This window comes from Talpa europaea, assembly GCF_964194135.1.
Source record: "Talpa europaea genome assembly, chromosome: 1".
NCBI classification, from domain to species: Eukaryota; Metazoa; Chordata; class Mammalia; order Eulipotyphla; family Talpidae; genus Talpa; species Talpa europaea.
The window spans coordinates 64,442,228-64,461,025 of record NC_140073.1 but is presented as its reverse complement, the minus strand read 5'-3'; positions in this window follow the sequence as shown (position 1 = coordinate 64,461,025).

Sequence of the window (18,798 nt, the reverse complement as noted above, 5' to 3'; positions counted from 1 at the left end):
ACAATCAGAGGAGTGCTAAAAATGGCACAGGGAAAAATCCTGAGAAATGCTTCTCATTAAAGGAAGGCTAATGGCATTATTCCTTTGGCTACAGAGTAGGAATTCTTCCTCAGGAGGTTGACATGGTGAATGCCAGGCTCCTGATCTATGGTCTACTTTAGCAATAACTGCTATCCTGTCAAGGTTGTGAAAAGAAGGGACTTTTCATAAGGCTAGACCAGAGCTGGATGGGGTCTCCACTTTCTGGGAACCCCAGATGACTTCCATCTTTAGCAGTGTCTCTGGAAATGAGGTGCTCTGCATATTTCTCTATTACAGGGTCAGAGATGCCAAAAACAGCATATGCACTGAGGAAACCAATCTGGTGCAAAGTGATTTTCCCCTTGTTGTGCTGACAGCCCCCAGGTCGTGATCTATGGACCGTCAGCTCTAGGCATGAGGCTCGGATGCCTGAGAGGAGGGCGCTTCACCCACCCTGCTCCACAGTCAGAAGTCAGTCTGGGAGAACTTGGTGTGACACTGCAAAGACAAATAACTCAGAGTTCTCAAGACCCTGAAAACTAAAACTCACAGTCTGGAGGAGACTGTGCTGTAATAGAGTCACAGATAATTGAAGGGAGAAAAGACACAGACTGTGCTGGGAAAGACTGTGAGGAAGAGTTGAAGCTATTTCTCTGGTTTGGAAAATTCCACCAGAGAATTAGAACATGCTGTGTCTCCTAAAATTTCGATGACGAAACATGTATGTCTAGAAATTCCCTTTTCCTGCATTTAGGTCCAACAAATGATTAACAGGAAATGTACTTTAGACCAGATGACATTCTGGCATCTTATATCTATCCTGTGGGTTTCACTCATAGGGCTCAGAATTACCATGTGTGAAACTGAAATTCAGGAGAAATGCTTGAATATTCTGTGACCAGCCACATTCCTGGAAGCTATATCTGCACTCCTACATTAGGGGGAGCTGACAAGACCAAACATTAAAACCAGGACAATATCCTTCCTTTATCAGAGGAGTGGATACTTCCCCTTAGCCCCTTCTGAGTTTACCTGACTCAGAACACCCTCAGATCCTGTGGATTAGTCATAGCTGCCAGCATGTTATCTTAGAGCCGACTCCTATGCGCCGGTGTAAGCAACACACCCAACCTTAGCTATGACCAAAATTTCTTGATTTCCTCTGGAATTACATATTTAAAATCAGTTATATATTTCAGTGGCATCACTAAAGAAATAAATGATTCCTCAGTTATCTGTCTGCTTCTGGGATACAACAAACTCTAAGTGTCAGATAGGGTTGCTGGTAATAGCAGAACTGTTTCAAAAGGTGAAGAGGAGGAGGAAAAATATTGGGAAATTCTGTTTTTTCTGGATTGTTATGTTTGCTGCTAGTTTTACCTGACTTCATCTTTAAAACTCAATATTTTCGTGGGTGTGACCAAAATGCACACCCATTAATTAATACATAAAATGTATTCATTTAAGTACAATTTTACCTTTTAGATTTTTAGAAAAGTTGCAAAAAGTTCCCATATACCTTATACCTAGATTTCCTCATTAACATCTCATATTTATAGAGAATACATTTGTCACAATAAGTAAACCGATGTTGATTAATTTGATTAATTGTTATTTACCAAGGTCCACACTTTATTCACATATTTTTAAATCTTGTGTCCTTTTTCTGTTTTTGAATCTACTTCAAGATATAAACTATAGGGCCTCCCTGGTGGCCTAGGGGTTAAGCTCAGTGCTGTCACGCTAAGGCCTCAGTTTGATCCCAGCCAGGGAGCTGACGTGCATATGGTGCAGCAGACCTCTCCTCTCTCGCCCGCTGCTGCCCTCCGCAGTGTATTTCAGTCAGTCTGCCTATTCTGCTCCCCACTCTGTCTCTGGTGAATCCTCTTACCCCCTGCATCTCTAAACTCCACCCCAGTTTTTCTATGCAAAATGAACAAACAAACAAATAAATAAAAAGATACAACATTATATTGTTGTGTTTCCTTGGTGTCTCTCGACTATAAAAAATTCTCTTATGTTCCTTGTTTTTGATGATCTATCAGTTTTAGTATTGGTCAGATGTTTTCTAGAATGTCTCTTAATTGGGAATTTTCTGAAATTTTTGGTGATTAGAGTGAAATATGAATTTTTGAGAAAGAAACCACAAAGGTCAATAGTAGTTGTCTCATATCCCGTCTCGAGCGAGTACTGTCACTTGACTCATCCCTGCTGCTGTTGACCTGGATCACATGACCAAGGTGGCTTTTTGAGGTTTCTCCACTGGAAAGTTATTCTTCCCTGGTCCTTTCCAGATTGTTACTTTTTGGATGGAAGTCACTTCTTATCGTTTATGTTGAGGGGCTTGGAGATTACATTCTATCCCCTTGAGCAGGAGTATCTGCATAAATTATCAATGATTATTCTGAATGGGAGATTATTTATTCAAACATTTATGTCTGCTGGATTCTTGGGGATTTCTCTTATACAGTGGGTAAAAATCCAATATTGCTTTATTTTCTGGCTCAAATGTTTTCCCCTTTGGCCATTGATTCTTTCTGTTGGGCCTCTTTGACACACTTTCGCCATCGTCCTTTTCATTTGTGACCACTTCCTTGCTCTATGCGACTACAAGATGATGCAGATTCATTGCTGCAGTGCTTGAACCAGTTATTTCCCCAGGATTCATTTTAGCAGTCCACATAGTCACACCGTGTGAGGATTCTGCTGCTGTGCCGTAGTCTCTCAGCTTACAGGTAAAGCAAAACATGTGCATATTCCAACATACTGATATACACATCTATAAATATTTCCAAATGTATCCATTTTTTCTATATTAAGTGAAATAAGAGATCACACTTACGTCTCTAATGTTATATGTATCATCCCAGCTTTCTCTTCTGCTGGAGCCTTCTACACCAAGAGTAATAAACTTAGCTCTCACCATCTACCATGACCTTCTTAAACTATACCCATATTTGAAAAAATATGATCAACAAACGTTTGCTTATGAACAGTGTCTTTTGCTTTTAGACTACTAGTCTACTCATTTTCATAAGTTACTTAAGTCAGAGTATTTTTTCTACAGTTCCCTTTGCTAAGGTCATTTCGTAATAGTAATCTAGGGTAATTAGTTTCTGCAGTGATAGTCCACATTTCATTGTAAGGTCCCCGTCCCTCATGAAAGATCTTTAAAAATTTGCATAGATTATATGTCATTTAGTATTACAAAGTTCTAAGGCTATTGACAAATGCACATTAGCATGCTTTATTTTTTTTTTGCCAATATTATTAAGATTAAAAAAAATTTCTGTACTTCACTTACTCAATCTTCGCTTTTCACCAAACTGACACTGATTTATCTATCTATTTACTGACTGTATTATATTCTTTTTTTTTTTTTTTTTTTTTTTTTGTGGGACCCTTGCTGGTGGCCAGGGAACGAACCGGTGCTGCAGAGGTTGCGGGCAGTCTCGCAACGCAGCCTCAACTGCTGCTCCACCAGGAGAGGCCCCCTGACTGTATAGTCTTAACTTTACCAGGCCTGAAATGGATCCCCAAGGCACAAGCTACCAGGCAGTCTCTCCTGCCGCCTAAGTGGCAGGAGGTGCTGTTGGCCCCCACAGCAAGTCCATCTGGAGGACTGGCCAGCTGACAGAAAGCAACTGGCAGCAGAGTGGTGGTTTCCCACCATGATGCTCCAGTGGTCTGTGTGCACCTCTCCAAAAGTGGCAGAAGTGGTGGCAGGATTCCCCAGCAGCAGTATGGACTATGCTGCCTGTAACCAGTTCCTCTCTGGTTTAAGCTTGGTTTGCATGCCAGAGCCCCACCTCCCACCTCTGTCCGGCCCTAGAGTGCACTGCTTACTGACAATCTCAACTGTCAACTATATGCCAGGCATATTACTGTCTGCCACCAGATGTCCAATTTGGGCTAAGGCTGCTGACATTTGTGGCAGGAGGCAGTGGTTACCCTGGCACACCACCCAGGACGTACAATACCACTGGGGCTATAGTGGCAAGGTATAGTGCTCAGGTCCTGTGCCTGAGCAATCTCTGGCAGAAGAGGCAATAGCAGGCCCCAGGGTCCCTGATTCAGGGCTGCAGGGAGGAACATGGGGTCTGCTCCAGTGCTGTGGCTCCCTAGAGTCACAGGCAGCAGAGAGTCCCATGGAGCTCACCCTATATCTGCTCTGAGACTGGTGTCCCAGTGCTGCTGCAGGTCCTCCTGATTTATGTTGTTACACCCAGCCTCTCTCAAGGGGTCCTGGATGCAGAGCTCCTTCAGCCCTACTGAGGCTGTCTCTGGTTATGGTTCCTCAGTCCAGGAGCCTGCCCTGAGATCAGGGCAGTTTGGGTCTGTGCACGCACCAATTTTCCCTTTCAGATTTTGCATCTAGGTCATAAAATGTACCAATCAGATGAGAGCTATCAATAGCTGGTCCAAGCCCAACTCACTGGCTAATTATTTGGATTAAAATGGGAAACAAGCTGATTAGTGCTAAGTGATCTAATCAGTCACTTAGGATTGAAAATCATCCAATCGGGCCAGTGGGTTGGGAGACCCTTAAAGAGGATATAGAGCAGGGCAGGAGCCCACTTAGGGAATTCAGTTATTGGCCTGCAAAGAAAGAAGAAAGAAGATGGATCAGTAGCTACCCTCCAAAGAAAGAAGCATCTAGCAGCTGACCTCTGAAGAAAGAAGAGGGGGCCTCCCTGGTGGCGCAAGGGGTTAAGACAGAGCACTATGAAGTTATCTGCAGCTACTGCAGCACGAGTTTGATCCTGGGCCAAGGAAGTGGCCCACATGGCACAGCAGACCTCTCCTGGCTCACCCGCTGCTCCCCTCAGCAGTGTATTTCAGTCAACCTGCCCGTTCTATTCCCCACTCTGTCTCTGGTGGATCCTCTCACCCTCCTGCACCTCTGGCTTGTACCCCAGTTCTTGTACACATAAAAAAATAAATCTTAAAAAAAAAAAAAGAAAAAGGAAGTTGAAGACCTTCACAGAGACCTGGCTATTGTACCTGTCTCTGACATTGCCTGAAAGGAGCACCACTGGTCTCAGCCTGGTGTCTCAAAGAACTGTTGTGCTATTGGCTCATTCCAATAGTTCACAAAGAGCTGTTAATATTGGTCACTTCCTGGTGACCAGTGGTGACAAGCATTTTGCTGGTCAGTGCTTTCCAGCACTGTTGACAGGTGAACTGTGTCTGAGTCATCTATCCATCACTTCTGATCATCTGGCACCACCTCCTGGTGCTGCTGCCTCTATTGCTGTCTGGGCCAGTGTCTGGTGCTGTCCAGTGCATCCTTCATACTGTTGCTGTCGGCTGCAGAGGTGTCATCTCAGTTGCCCCACCTGTGAGCACCTCCAGCTGCCACCGTGACTTAGATCTTGATCCACTGCTTGTTTGTGTGCCATGAGCTCTCGTTCCTCACTGATGGGACGGCACCATTTTGCACGAGCAGACTTTTGTTTGGAGCTTCTGGACACTATCTGGGGTGAGACAGTTGGCCACCTGCGGTCTTCAAATCTCTTTGTTTCTCCTGCTTCTTAAATAAAGCCCATTGTTCTCTGAGCCTGAGTACTCTTGCAATTGCGCACACGGGTGAGAACCATAGACAGTGATCTGTCTTCTACTTGGTCTACTGCTATAGCACAGTTTTGCATGACACATAAATGTAATCATAAAATAAAGTCACCACAGAGACTGGCTTTGTTCACTTTACAATATGTGTTTAACATTTATTCATACCTTTGTATAATTTCATAAGTCATTTTATTTCATTACTGAATAGTATTCATATATGTATGTATCACAGTTTGATTTTTCATCCACCTGTTGTATCTTGGTGTTCAGCTTTCAAAAGTATTAATAAAGCTGCTAAGAATATTTATGTAAGGAATTTTGTGTGGACATAAGTTTTCAAATCATTTGGGTGAATACTAAGGAATGTGATTGTTGTGTCTTATGGTAAGACTTTCTTTAGCTTTGTAAGAAAGTGACAGAATGTCTTCCAGTGAGGCTTGTCGCTTTTGCATTCCCATCAGCATTGAATAAAACCTGTTGCTTTGTATTCTTACCAACAATTGATTTGGTAGCTAAAAAATAATTTTTAAAATTCTTGAACAACACTTAATACATTTTCTCAAGTGCATATGTAACATTCTCCAGATAGGCCATGCTAGGTCATTAAAAAGTTTAACTGACAGGAACAGATATTACACTTGATCTTAGCCAAAAGGCCAAGAAGCAATCATAAAGTTTTCACTAATTTCATTACATTGAAATAATATAAAGTATCTTTCCAATCAAAGAGCATGAAACTAGAACTTAATCACGGAAGGAATCTAGAAAATTCACAGATTTGTAGAAATTAAAATATTCCTTACAATAAAAATTATATTTATTTAAAGTGTGCAACATGGTGTTCCATATATATTATGTACATACTGAAATTATTACTGATTACTATAGTCAAGGTAATCAACACATTAATAGTATCCCATAGTGACCATTTTTCTTCCTTTATTTGACTATGGGGAATGAGCAGACCAAAAACCTGCTCTCTGTAAATTTCCAGCTGACAATAAAGTATCATTAACTCTAGTCCTCATGCTCTACATTCCATCTCCAGACGATTTCATCCTACAAAGCTGCAACTTTGTACCCTTTGACCAACATTTCCCTTTAGGCACCTCTTCACCCTTGGTAAAAACTGTTTTACTCTGTTTCAAAAACAGCATACTCTTAAATAAACAATAGGTCAGAGAGGAAATCACAAGGGAAATTAGAAAATAGCTAGAGACAAATGAAAACAAAAACATAATGAAAACGTCTCAAATAAAGTGCAAGGAGTGCTCAGAGGAAAATATATAGCTATAACCACACATTTATAAAAGAAAAAAGATCTTAAATCAGTAACCTATCTTCATATCTTATGGAGTTAGAAAGAGAATAGCAAACTGGACCCAAATTATCAGAATAAAATAAATAATAGAGGTAAATAAAACAAAAGTAGAAATATAAGAAAAAAACAATAAAACAATAAAATGGTTATTAGAAAATATTAACAAGTTTCAAAAACCTTTAGCTATACTAACTGAACAAAAGACACTCAAATTTCTAAACTCAGAAATAAAATTGGAGACTTTACTACCAATATCACAGAAATAAAAGAATTATTAGAGTATATTGTGAGCAAATTGAATTATCTAGATGAAATGGAAGGATTCATAGAAACACAACTTACCAAGACTGAATCATGAAGCACAATACATGAGTAAAGATAAAACTAGTGAGGTAAACTCTGTGATAGTAATAATGATAATAATAATCACCATTTTCATTATCTTCCCAACCATGCTCCTTCCAAACAAAAACCCTGAACAAGATGTATTTGCAGGTGAATGCCACCAAATCAAAACTGCAGTGAGATACTAATTCATACCCACTAAAATAGCTTTGTTTTTTAAAGAAAAAGGAAGATAAATGTGAGTGAGAATGTGGAAAATTTTGAACCCTGACACATTGTTGATGGATTATGAAATATACAGCCTTTGTGGAAAAATGGCCTGGCTGTTACTAAAATAGTTTTATATAGAATCATCATATCCAGAATTAGGTATCAATATACCTGAAACAATTGGAATCAAGGTGTTAACCAGATAGACACCAGTGCTCACAGCAGCTTTATTCACTGTAGTCAAAATGTAGGAATAACTCAAATGTCCATCAACAATAGAATGGATAAACAAATTGTGGTATATACATACAAAAGACTACTACTCACACTTGAAAAGTGATGAAATTTTGATATGTTATTAATTGAATGAAGCCTGAAAATATTGCTAAAGTGAAATAAGCAAGATACAAAAGGACAAATGTTGTGCGACTCCACATATCTGAGGTATTTAGAATAAGGAAATTCATAGAGACAAAATGCAAAATAGAGGTTACCAGGGACCAAGCAAGGAGTTATTGTTTAATGGGTTAAGCTTTTGTTTAAGATGATGAAAAAACCCTGGAAATAAATAATTGTGATAGTTGCACAGCATTTGTAGGGTAAGGTAAAAAAATATCAGGCTTTTCTGCCCTCTCGCCATTAGGATTGATGACAGAACCCTGTGGTCCCGAATGCATGCCTGATAGTGGCACCTGGAGTGGGGTGTGGGCATATGTAGATGGGATTCACCTGGGCTGAGATTGGCTTTTAAGGGCAGTGTCACGGGGACACCAGCAGAAGCAGAGAAGCAGAACGAACAGTAGAGCAGAGAGCAGAACCATGAGAGAAGCAGAGAGAACGCGAGAGAAGGCCGGAGAGCCAGAAAGAATGAAGACTTGCTGGGGGCTGGGAGGCCTGCCAGCCTCCTGCCCCCCCCCCCCCCCCCCGCCCCCGCACGCCTCCCTGCTGTGTACCTGGTAAATTCCAATAAAAGCCTGCAAAAGCCACTGAGTGCTCCAGGACTCTCCTTCACCTTGTCTGCATAGACTCAGAGATCCTGCTCTGTGCCCATTCCTGCCCCCTACAACATTGGGACTATATTTAATGCTGTGTGTCGGGTAAATGATTTGTCAGGTTTTTCTGGCCTCCTGCCATTAGGATGGAGGATGGATCCCTGCCAACCTGAATGCATGCCTGATGGTGGGCACCTGAATTTTGTTACGTTGTTATATTCTATTTAATTTTGTGGGCCATGACTGCAGTATTATATTTGCCAAGGAAAACTTGTAGAACTCAAGGGAGCCCAGTAAAGAGTGAAGATTTGCAGGGGCTGGGAGTCCTGCCGTCCTCTCGGCTCCCAGCCCCTGCATCCCTGCCTGTCGTGTACCTGGTAAAATGGCAGTGAAAGCCTGAAAAAGCCAACGAGGTCTCGGGCACTACTCTTTACCCGTCTGCTCGGATAATAGAGAACCAGCTCTGCCTTCCTGGCACTACACTAGGGAATTGTGCACTTAAAAATGGTTAAAACATGGATGGAGCTGGAAGAGATCGTGCTCAGCGAAATAAGCCAGAAAGAAAAAGAAAAATACCGGATGGTCTCACTCATAGCAGGAATCTAGAAATCCTAAATAAGGGCTCAGGAAAAGACTAATTATAATATAGTAAAAATCAAAATCAACAAGCAACTGTAGACCAAGACACACTACTCTGGCGGCGGGGACAGGCGGAGAGGAGGGATTAGGGTCAAAATAAGGTGGGATGGAGGGCCTCCCCTGGTGGCTCAGTGGCTGAGTGCTGCTGGGCTGCGAGGCTGTCGCAGCCTCTGCAGCGCCGGTTCGTTCCCTGGCCGCCGGCGAGGGTCCCACAAAAAAAAGGGGGGGGGGTGGAATTATATGGGGAATGTAACCAAAATGGAAATACATACATTGTGCAAAAATGAAAAATGATGTAAAAATATATAAAATAAAAAATAAATGCATACACAATCAAAGAAAGCAGCAAAGAGTTTAAATTATGTTTGAAGTTCAGTTAAAAGCTTGCATTTTAGGACTGAGGAAATTCAGTAATGAATTTTCTGTTATTTAGGCATAGTTCTGGGAAAACAAGCCAGTGAGAAATCACATTTGAAAACTGGGTCTGGCCTTCGCTGTTGGAATCTCTGCTACCTCTGATGGAGAATGGCCATCTGCATGCTCTGGCAGATGTCCTTATTGCAATTTTCTGCCACACAATCCACAATCTTGGACTTCACAAATGCAATGAAACATGTACCGGAGCACTGGCATCAGAAACTGTGGGAGAGAAAGATTCAAACCTTTTTCTTGTACATGAAATAAAAAGTGTGCTTGGGTTTCAGGCCTAGAATTCCTGGTAAGGGCTATAGTACACTGACACGTGATAGGACTTTTTTTTTTTTTTTCCATTTGTAATCTCACATATAAAATGGAGAGAACAACTGTCACCTACTTTGAAGGATCATTATTGTATTTGACACATGGTAGAGACCAAGTAATAGGCCGTTGGTATTATCAGTGTTTTTTTTTTTTTTGTTATTGTTTTTTTAAAGATTTATTTATTTATTTATACAAGCACTGGGTACAGTCAGAAGCGTGGGAGGGTGAGCGAATTCACCAGAGCCAGAGCAGGAAGCAGAGCAGGCAGACTGACGAAGTACACTGCTGAGGGGAGCAGCGGGTGAGTCAGGAGAGGTCCCTCGCTGGTGGCTGGGATCGAGCCAGCGCTGTAGGACTGTGGGCAGCTCTGCAGCCCAGTGCTCAACCACTGCACCACCAGAGGAGGCCCGGTTTTTGTTTTTTGATAACCACAGGATGGAGACGCAGGCTGAGACATGGTTCTTCCAGTTGCAAGTTCACCCTGATTCCCTTTTTCCAACTTCTTTCTCCTGCTCCTGTTCTTCTGTCTCATTTCTCTTCCTCCCCCTCCCACACATGTGGGTCAAACTTCTGTAGGCAAATTTCTCAGCGGTTTTCCTGTTCCAGTTTTAGGGAAAATCCCCACTCACTTCAAGCTTTTCTCAGACTGGATGAGTAATCAAATCAACATCAAATAGGTTATCAAGAGAAAGTCAATTTAATAACATATGTATGGAGAATTCACATCACTGTAAATTCTAAAGTAAAATGAAGAAAACCAGGGATATAAATCTCATGTTGAGGGCCTTGAGGCATCAAGGAGAGAGGAAGGGGAAATGCTATATGACAGGGAAGGGATGACTTCATTTTTTTCTCTGAGAGTACAAAGATGAATTTTTCAGATAGAGATGTATGTTCAGTGATAGAGCTGTACCTGGCGATGCCCTCCCTAACTACATTTTTCTAGATCATAAAAAGGGGAGTAGTGGTCTCTTCATGTTGTAAAAGGGCAAAGGACTGAGGCAAGAACCAGAGTCTCTCCCCAGATTCTTGGGCCTTCACTGGTCTTTACATAAAATAATCCGCGTTCTTTAAATAATGGTAATGATTTTTTCTGAAGTTAAAAGGGCCTCAGTTAACCTTAGTTCCCCTTACCAAGGTGATACTTATTGAAGTCCTCCTTTGGGCATATTGGGAAAAGACGGTATGTCCCCTTTGTGGAGGTTTCAGCCGAATTTTCACCTCCTTAGATCCCATTACTGTAACTGGTGGCTGAAGAAAAGACTGTCACAGGTGGTGCCCCGTGGAGGGGGTACTGGTGAGGAGAGATAGCCCCAGGGAAAATGCTAAACCGTGTCGCATTTTGGGGTGGAGACTCTGATGAGAATATAAGCACTGCAGAAGCAGCCCTCAGGATTCGGTGTTCGGGATTCAGCATGGGAGCAGTCAGCGCTTGGGATTCAGCACTTTCAGATCTTCAGCTATTCCAGGTTCAGCAATGTTGGCCCCCACTGTACTGATCTTCCAGAAGGCTGTTGTGGGCCTCTGAAGGACATGAGAGGCCTCCAGCAGCCAACCTCAGAGAGGAAACATTCGGAGGCTTTGCAAGTAGCAGAGCAACTGAAACTGTTTCTGGTTTTGCTGCCATTGCAGCCTGGCAGGGAAGGCAAAGACCCAAGCTGTTTGACTGTGGCAGCTTGTCGGGTTGTTTGGCTGCTGCAGCTGCTGCTTTGAGTGTCGCTTGTCTGGTGCTGTGCTGGGGCATCTGGGCAGCTCTGGGAGTATCTCCTGTTGCGTCTTCTGTTGTCTTCATGAGTCAGAGCCTGGCCTGTAATCTGGCTGCTGTGGGTTCCAGGTCCGCAGTGGCAGGAAGACGCCATCTAGGCATGTGGCCTGTTGTTCAGAGAGGAGGGAGCTTCATGTCTTCAGTGGCAGGAAGATGCCATCTTAGATGCTTTTTTGTTTAGGACTTGAAAACACTGGACACTGCTTCAGGTGACATCAGTAACTCTTCATTATTCCCTGGTTTGTTGAATAAATCCCATTGCTGTTGTTCTCTGAGCCTGAGTAGTCTTGCAGTTGTGCACATGGGTGAACTCAGACAGTGACCAGTAAACTATCTCAGCAGTGTCCTTGGTTGGTTTTAGTGCCTCTTGTTGTCCTTTGTCAGTTCCAGACACTTAGCCACTTGGAAAGCTTCTGAACTTTCCCTCTCTGAGATTTGCTGCTCGCGGCCTCTCATGTCCTTCAGAGGCCCACAACAGCCTTCAGGAGAGTGCAGTGGGACCTATATTGCTGACCCCGTAATAGCTGAAGACCCAAAAATGCTGAATCCCAAACACTGGCTGCTCAAATGCTGAATCTGGAACACCGATCTATTATGCAAGTGCTTTCCTTGCAAGACACACCAAAAGTGGTCTGTCCCCTTTCCACTAAGGTGGTGTTCTCGCTCACTGCAGTATCTTCATAAAGTTTGCTGGATCACAAGTGTTTCTAGTGGTCTTTGGGGAGCTGTCAGCCTCTGGCCAAAGGGTAGAGATGTCGTGTGGTTCTCAGTTCTCTAGGAAATGTTGAAGAGTAGGATGGTTGCAAAAAGAAAAAAGAATATCCTCGATGTCAAAAAACATTACAAAATCTATGCACAGGATTTCAGGTATTTTACTCACTAGTCAGAAAATATCTTCATTCTTCAACACAATTGGTTCCTGCTTTTCATGTGTATAGCAGCCTTGTTTTTCTGTTTTCTGGTTTTTCAGCCTCCATAAAATTACAAGCCACTGAGCCTTTCAATAAGTGCAAGAACAGTGTCTGCTCAGAACTAGACAGCAAGAGGCTTGCAGACCTGTCAGGCATGAGATCCCCTGCACATATCTAGGGTGTCTTTGAGGATGCTTTTTGGCAGACATCAACATTTCAATCCATAAAATGAGTAAGAATTTCCCTCTCCCAGGTGTGGGGGGCCTTGCATAATTTGTTGAGGGTGCAAATAAAACAAAAAGGCAAAGAAAGGTGAATTTCCTCTCTCCTGAAGCCGAGATGTCCTTTCCTGTCCTGGGACAGTGGAACTCCTGGTTCTCAGGACTTCAGACTCACTAAATCACATCACCAGCAGCTAGAATCACAAACTCTGTGGTAGAGGGTAAAACCCCGGCACCCTATGTCCCGCAGCCCCCCAGCTGATCACAGTCCCCCCAGGTGACTGCTGTGACTGCTCAAACACTGGGGCCTCTTCCAGGGCCTCTTTTCTCCTGTTCCAACCTCACCATCTGCCAGATGCTTACCTGCCTCCATGGAAAGTAAAGTGAAAGGCTGCCATCTCAGTCGAGTTTTGTGGTCTCTTGTTGGAAGGACCGATAAGTTTCCTACTTGGTGTCCCCGCATGTGTGTCAGGTTTCTTTGCCAGCAGGTGCAGTGTTGTCATGTGTGTCATGCATCCTACACATAGTCACTGAGGGTCAGCTCCTTCTCAGGTATGCCCTAGTGAGCACCTCCCTGCTCAGAAATGGTTGCTTAGTGATGGAGGTGGAATTGTACAAAATAACAAAATTGATTATGTGCTCATCATGTGGGAGGAAGGAAAGGATCTCAGTGCTATAAATGAGAATGGTAGGAGTGCCCACTGCAAGCCAGGTGCTCCGGGAAGCTACTCTTTCTGGGGCTCCCAGTCTGGTGGCAGAGCAACCCTCGATTGTTTTGGCAAGGCGTATAGACTGGCATTGTGAGGACCCTTGCTGATGGAGAGGTGGGTGCTGGACATAGAGCAATTGAAGTTATCAATTAAAAAACAAGCCCTCATTTATTAAGCCACTGATAAACAGTGGGAAAGGCAAGGCCAGAAAAAACCTGGCTGTGCTGAGAGTCCTTCCTAAATGAAGATTAACAGGTGGTCCTGATAATATGCCTCTGAGAAGTGGTATAAATATAGGCACCCAAATTTAAGCCAATTTGCGATGCTTTGGACTCCATGCCTGTGGTCCTGATGCCTTGTCCAGTTTTAGACAAGAGCTGCCAGGGACTCTGGCACTGATAAATGGTCCCTCCCTCGCTGCAGATGAATGGCTGCCAGCAGTTCTCTGGACTGGGCTCTGCCTGCTGTGTTGTCAATCTCCTGAGCCTTGCCAAGATGCTTATAACTTTCTCCCTTCCGCTGCCAATTGAATTGTGTGCTTGTATTATTGTAATGTGGACTTCCCCCAATTCCTATTGTGGTTATGTGCATTTGGCTTGAGTCCTGAGCAAAAGCTTTCTGCTCTGGTGGAAGTTTGCACTTTTGAGATCTGAACTTAATATAACAAAGAGGCTAAGAAGAGACCCAGCTTGGTGGGAAGTCAAGAGAGGAGGTCCTTCATGAATCGGCCAAAAAGACTGTGAGGATCAGGAAAACTAATGCAGGTTTTAAAAACGTTTGGAGTGCATTGCACAGCATGAACAACCCCCCAAAACCCAGTTTTTTTTTTTTTTTAAAGATTTATTTATTTATTTATACAAGCACTGGGTACAGTGAGAAGCGCGGGAGGGTGAGAGAATTCACCAGAGCCAGAGCGGGGAGCAGAGCAGGCAGAAGGACCGAAGTACACTGCTGAGGGGAGCAGCGGGTGGCAGGAGAGGTCTGCGCGCCATGTGGGACCCTCCTCCGGTGGCCAGGGAGCAGCCGGGGATCGAACCGGTGCCGCAGAGGCTTTGGGCAGCTTCGCAACCCAGCACTCAACCGCTACGCCACTGGGGAGGCCCAACCCAGTTTTTAGTAAAATTTATGACTCGAACAAATGTCTCATATATTTTGCTTCATGGAATGCAGAGGAGAAACAAGGATTTCACACCTGGGTTAATGTGGTAGAAATAGAGGCACACATCTGAGCACACCCTGGTGGCCCTGCAAGCACATTGGCCCTGGGCCGGGCACTCCAGGGCAGGACCCCAGTTGCCCAGCGTGTGGAGAGGGGTGAGTGGCATGCCAGTGTTTCCCAGTGATCCAAAGGTGTCTGTCCTTCCTCCACCCCTTTGGCATACTCTGAAGATCAGAACCAGGAGAACTGGCTGAGAGCTAATCACTGAGACTTGGATATGACATTTTTGCACAAGCAATGTCTTGGCTTCTAGGTTGGAGACCCAGTGTAACCACTCTCCTCCTGCCTGTCCCAAGGATGTCTCCAGTAGAAATGGCCTCACAGATGTCCACACAGCCAGGTCCTAGGGCCAGCGAATAGAGATGCAGCCAGATTCTGGGCAGCTTTTGTCAAATGCAATATGGAGCTGAGGATAGGGGCTGGAGGGAGCAACTTCTAGATCAGACTCCCGAAATCTTTGTGGTAGCCTGACAATGTCACATCTACCAGTCTCTCGCCCCTAAGCTGTTTTTCCCACAAAGAGAAAGGTCAAGCACTGCTGAAAGGTCACACTGACCCCTGGACTCAAGCACAATGGATTAAAGTCTTGGTGGGGAAAGAAGACCCCGGGTTGCCAGCATTGGCATCTTGAAGGAAGGTGGTCTTCCCCACAGACCTGGAGCTTCTAACACAAGCTGCGCACAACCCACCTTCAGCTCTGCTGCCTTGACGAGGTGGGCCACACATGTCCCTGGTTGGGGGCATGGCCTCAAAATTCAGTGATTTGTGTAATGTCTTGCAAAGGCATGACAGATTTTGGATTGTCCTATCTATTCCCAGAAGGAGTGACATGTGTTTCCCTTTTATGATGATTTCCCAGCCAAGGGGAGATGATATGGATGGGAGAAGTATTTTGGGGGGGGGATGCTAGAGAGGCCTGGCCACTTAAGATTATGACCACATCAGTGGAAACCTCTGCCCCAGCCTCAGGACTAGTCCTAGACATTTGAGCGTGGCTTAGCCGATGTATGAGGAAAAGGTGGGATGGCTGGGATAAGCCTTTCCTGCAAAGCCAGAGGGAGTGGTATGAGCTTGGAGAACAGAAGACAGCCTGGGGGAGAGGTGGAAGAGGCTGGAGGCCTGGAAAATGTTTGGGTGTGAACTAGGGGATTGTGCACGTGGAAGTAAGTTAAAAGGCTAGAAGTGGGCAGGACTGAGGGTACGGAGAAGTGGAGCAGCAGGACTTGAACAGCGGAGCGAGAGAATCCGTGCAGTCTGGGCTGAGGGAGGCTGTGGCTTTGACAGGCGCAGCTGCAGAGGGAAGGTGCTGGCTCCTCTCTCCTGGTGCCGCTGCCTGTAGAAGCCCTTCTGGATGTGCTTGTGCCGTCTGCATGTTCAAAACCGAGTTCCAGACTGGGCGCTATGAGGAATATCCAGGTGTTCAGGGCCTGTTTTCCTGAAAGCATCTTTCTCTCAAGCTCCCAGACATGCTTGGTCTGTGCTTCTCCCGCACTGGGAAGCCATGGCCTTGAGCTAGTACTTGCATTTGGGTTTCAAGGACCATTTATACATTCTGTGTTGGTCGCTTTTTTTTTTTTTTAAACCAAATTCAGATGCACAGAAGACTTCTGGTTGGGTACCATTCATAATACCATGAAGACCCCAAAAGTCAGAGCACAGATATGGCCTAGAGGCACGTAAAGTGTGGGCTTCTCTCACACGAAAATGACTATCCCCTTCCTTGTCCCTCAGATGTGTGTATTTTTCTTGGTCACAGGGTACACCGTAAAAATGTTGAATGTGCTAAATGAGTGAGGCAAAAAATCGATTTGTTCACTTATTCATTCATTTTACCAACATTTGCTAAGCTCTACTCCAGGTAAGAAAAGAAACTGTCACTCAGGATGATGCAAAGGAAACAGCAACACTGACTGCTCCGTGGGCACCGTCAGGCATGTTAGTGTTTATGGCCCATGGCCTGCCACTGGCAATGGGTGCTCCACGGGAGGGTGAGAGGTGATGGCTGCCAGCTTCTCTCAGGGGCTCTCAGACTGGAAGGACTGCCTGACAGCAATTTCAGTTTTACCTTTTTGCAAAGAGTGAATAATACACCCAGGTTGGAAAGCTCTGAACCACCGTGAAAGTTGTGAATTTCAATAACTGAACCACCTCAGTACTAACCAAGGGCAAGAGGGTTGCAATTGTTCGAGTTTTCCGTTTTATTTATTTCTTCGAGAATGTCATTCATGGCTGTTTTTCATATGCACTAGTTAGTAATCTTTCATGTAATTACAAAATGTAACTCTTGTAATTGTATTCCAGAATGTAGCTCTGATAACCCAGAGTATAGCTAAGTTGGACCTGTTGAGAATGTTCTAGATGTCATGTGGCAGCACAAAGAGAGAGCACTGCTACATTCTAGACTGTGATCACATAGAGCAGAGCCTGCTCAGGGGAGAAGGTCTGAGGCTTCTGAGCCCATGGAGTTTGGGGACAGGGCTTACTCTGCAGGCTGGTTCTCTTCCTGCATCATTGTCAGAGAGCTCAGGGCTCTCAGTGAGTGACTTTGGGGTGCTGAAGGCTAACCGATGGCTAGGTCTTGGGTCCCAGAAGAAGTACAAAAATGAATAAGACCTTGATTCTACCCTCTAAGACAATAGGATGTGGTTTTTTTTTTTTTTTTTCAGAGTGGAATTTAGTTCTGTCCACTATTCTGCTTCCAGATCACACACATAGAAAGAGAGTCTCCAAGACAATGAACAATGAATCAATAATAAAGTAATTTTAGTGTTTCAAAGTCACCAATTCACCAAAAAGGAGAATAATAACTATGGAAGTATTAGACTGATATCAACAATGACACAATTTTTCTATGACTGCAAATTTACATGAGACAAAGCCATGGAAATATCACACGCTGTGGTCAGCCAGATGTTTCATCTCTCTCATCTGAAATTTATAGAATGTTCTTTTTAACTTTAAAACTTAGATTAAAGTGAAAAATTGTTTTAACTTAGATTTTAAAAAAGCAGAGTCTAAAGCAAAAGCTTGCATGCAGTTTGTTTACTTTGGAAGGGAATGCAAGTAGAATTCAAGAGGAAGAAGCAGGGGCAAGCAGTGGGGGGCGCTAAGAGAAGGAAGCATGCAAATTTGGCCATGGGCACCATTGATTTAGACTGAACTCTGCAGGTTTTCTGAGTAAACTTATTGTGGAACTGTCCACCTAGAGAACCAAAGAGTCCACTGTCTCCTGTTCCTCACCGGTAAGTGTGCACCAAGGTCCATGAGTGCCATCACGCAACAGCTTGAGGCCTGAATTCAAATTCTGGCTCCCATTATTTCATTAGTGTAACTGGCAGATGAGTTTTTAAAATTCTCTGGGTGTCCGTTTCCTCATATCAAAATGGAAATAATATCTATCTACTGAGTTGCTATGGGAATAAAATAACAATGGTATAAAGTATCTGGAACTCTGCCGGGAGGGGCTAGCGGGCTTGTTTCTATTGCAGTTTTCTGGTTGATGTTTCCAGACCTTTCCTGAAGACTCAACCAAGAGCTTGTTAACAATTCAGTGTCATCACGTGGGGAAAATGTTTTTCCTTTTCGTTGCATTCTATCTTCATGAGAAGATGGAGGTTGAAACTTTTGTGGTCATCGTGTCACAGTTTGTGTAAATCAAGTCATTATGCTATATATAGTGAGGCATGTGGATTATTTTTTTCAATAAAATATTTAAAAATTCTGACTCCTAGGCTTCTATCCTGAAGAGATCCTGAATTTAAAAGTGTCCTTGCAGCGACTTTGCTGTGCTTGGAAACCTACTTGGAAGATCTTGGAAATTCCTTGTGAGGTGTGCGCATGCGTGTTGGGTGAGTGTGGCTTGCTTCTTTATCTTGAGGAGAGGGCAGCAATTTGAGACTTCCAGGGCACCAGGAAACTATTCTGATTTGTCAAAGTTCATTTAAAATCCTTTTTCAAAGTAATACTTTCAGAAGATCTTCCATGATGGAATGCCCAGGTATTTGGTCTCCAAAGCCAGGGAGGTCAAGAAATGGTGGGGATTGGAGAAGAGAGATTCAGCCAAGGGCCGAAGCTGAAAGGATGACAAATGAAAGTAAATGTATGTCCCTTCCCAAGTGAGATGGTCTGGACA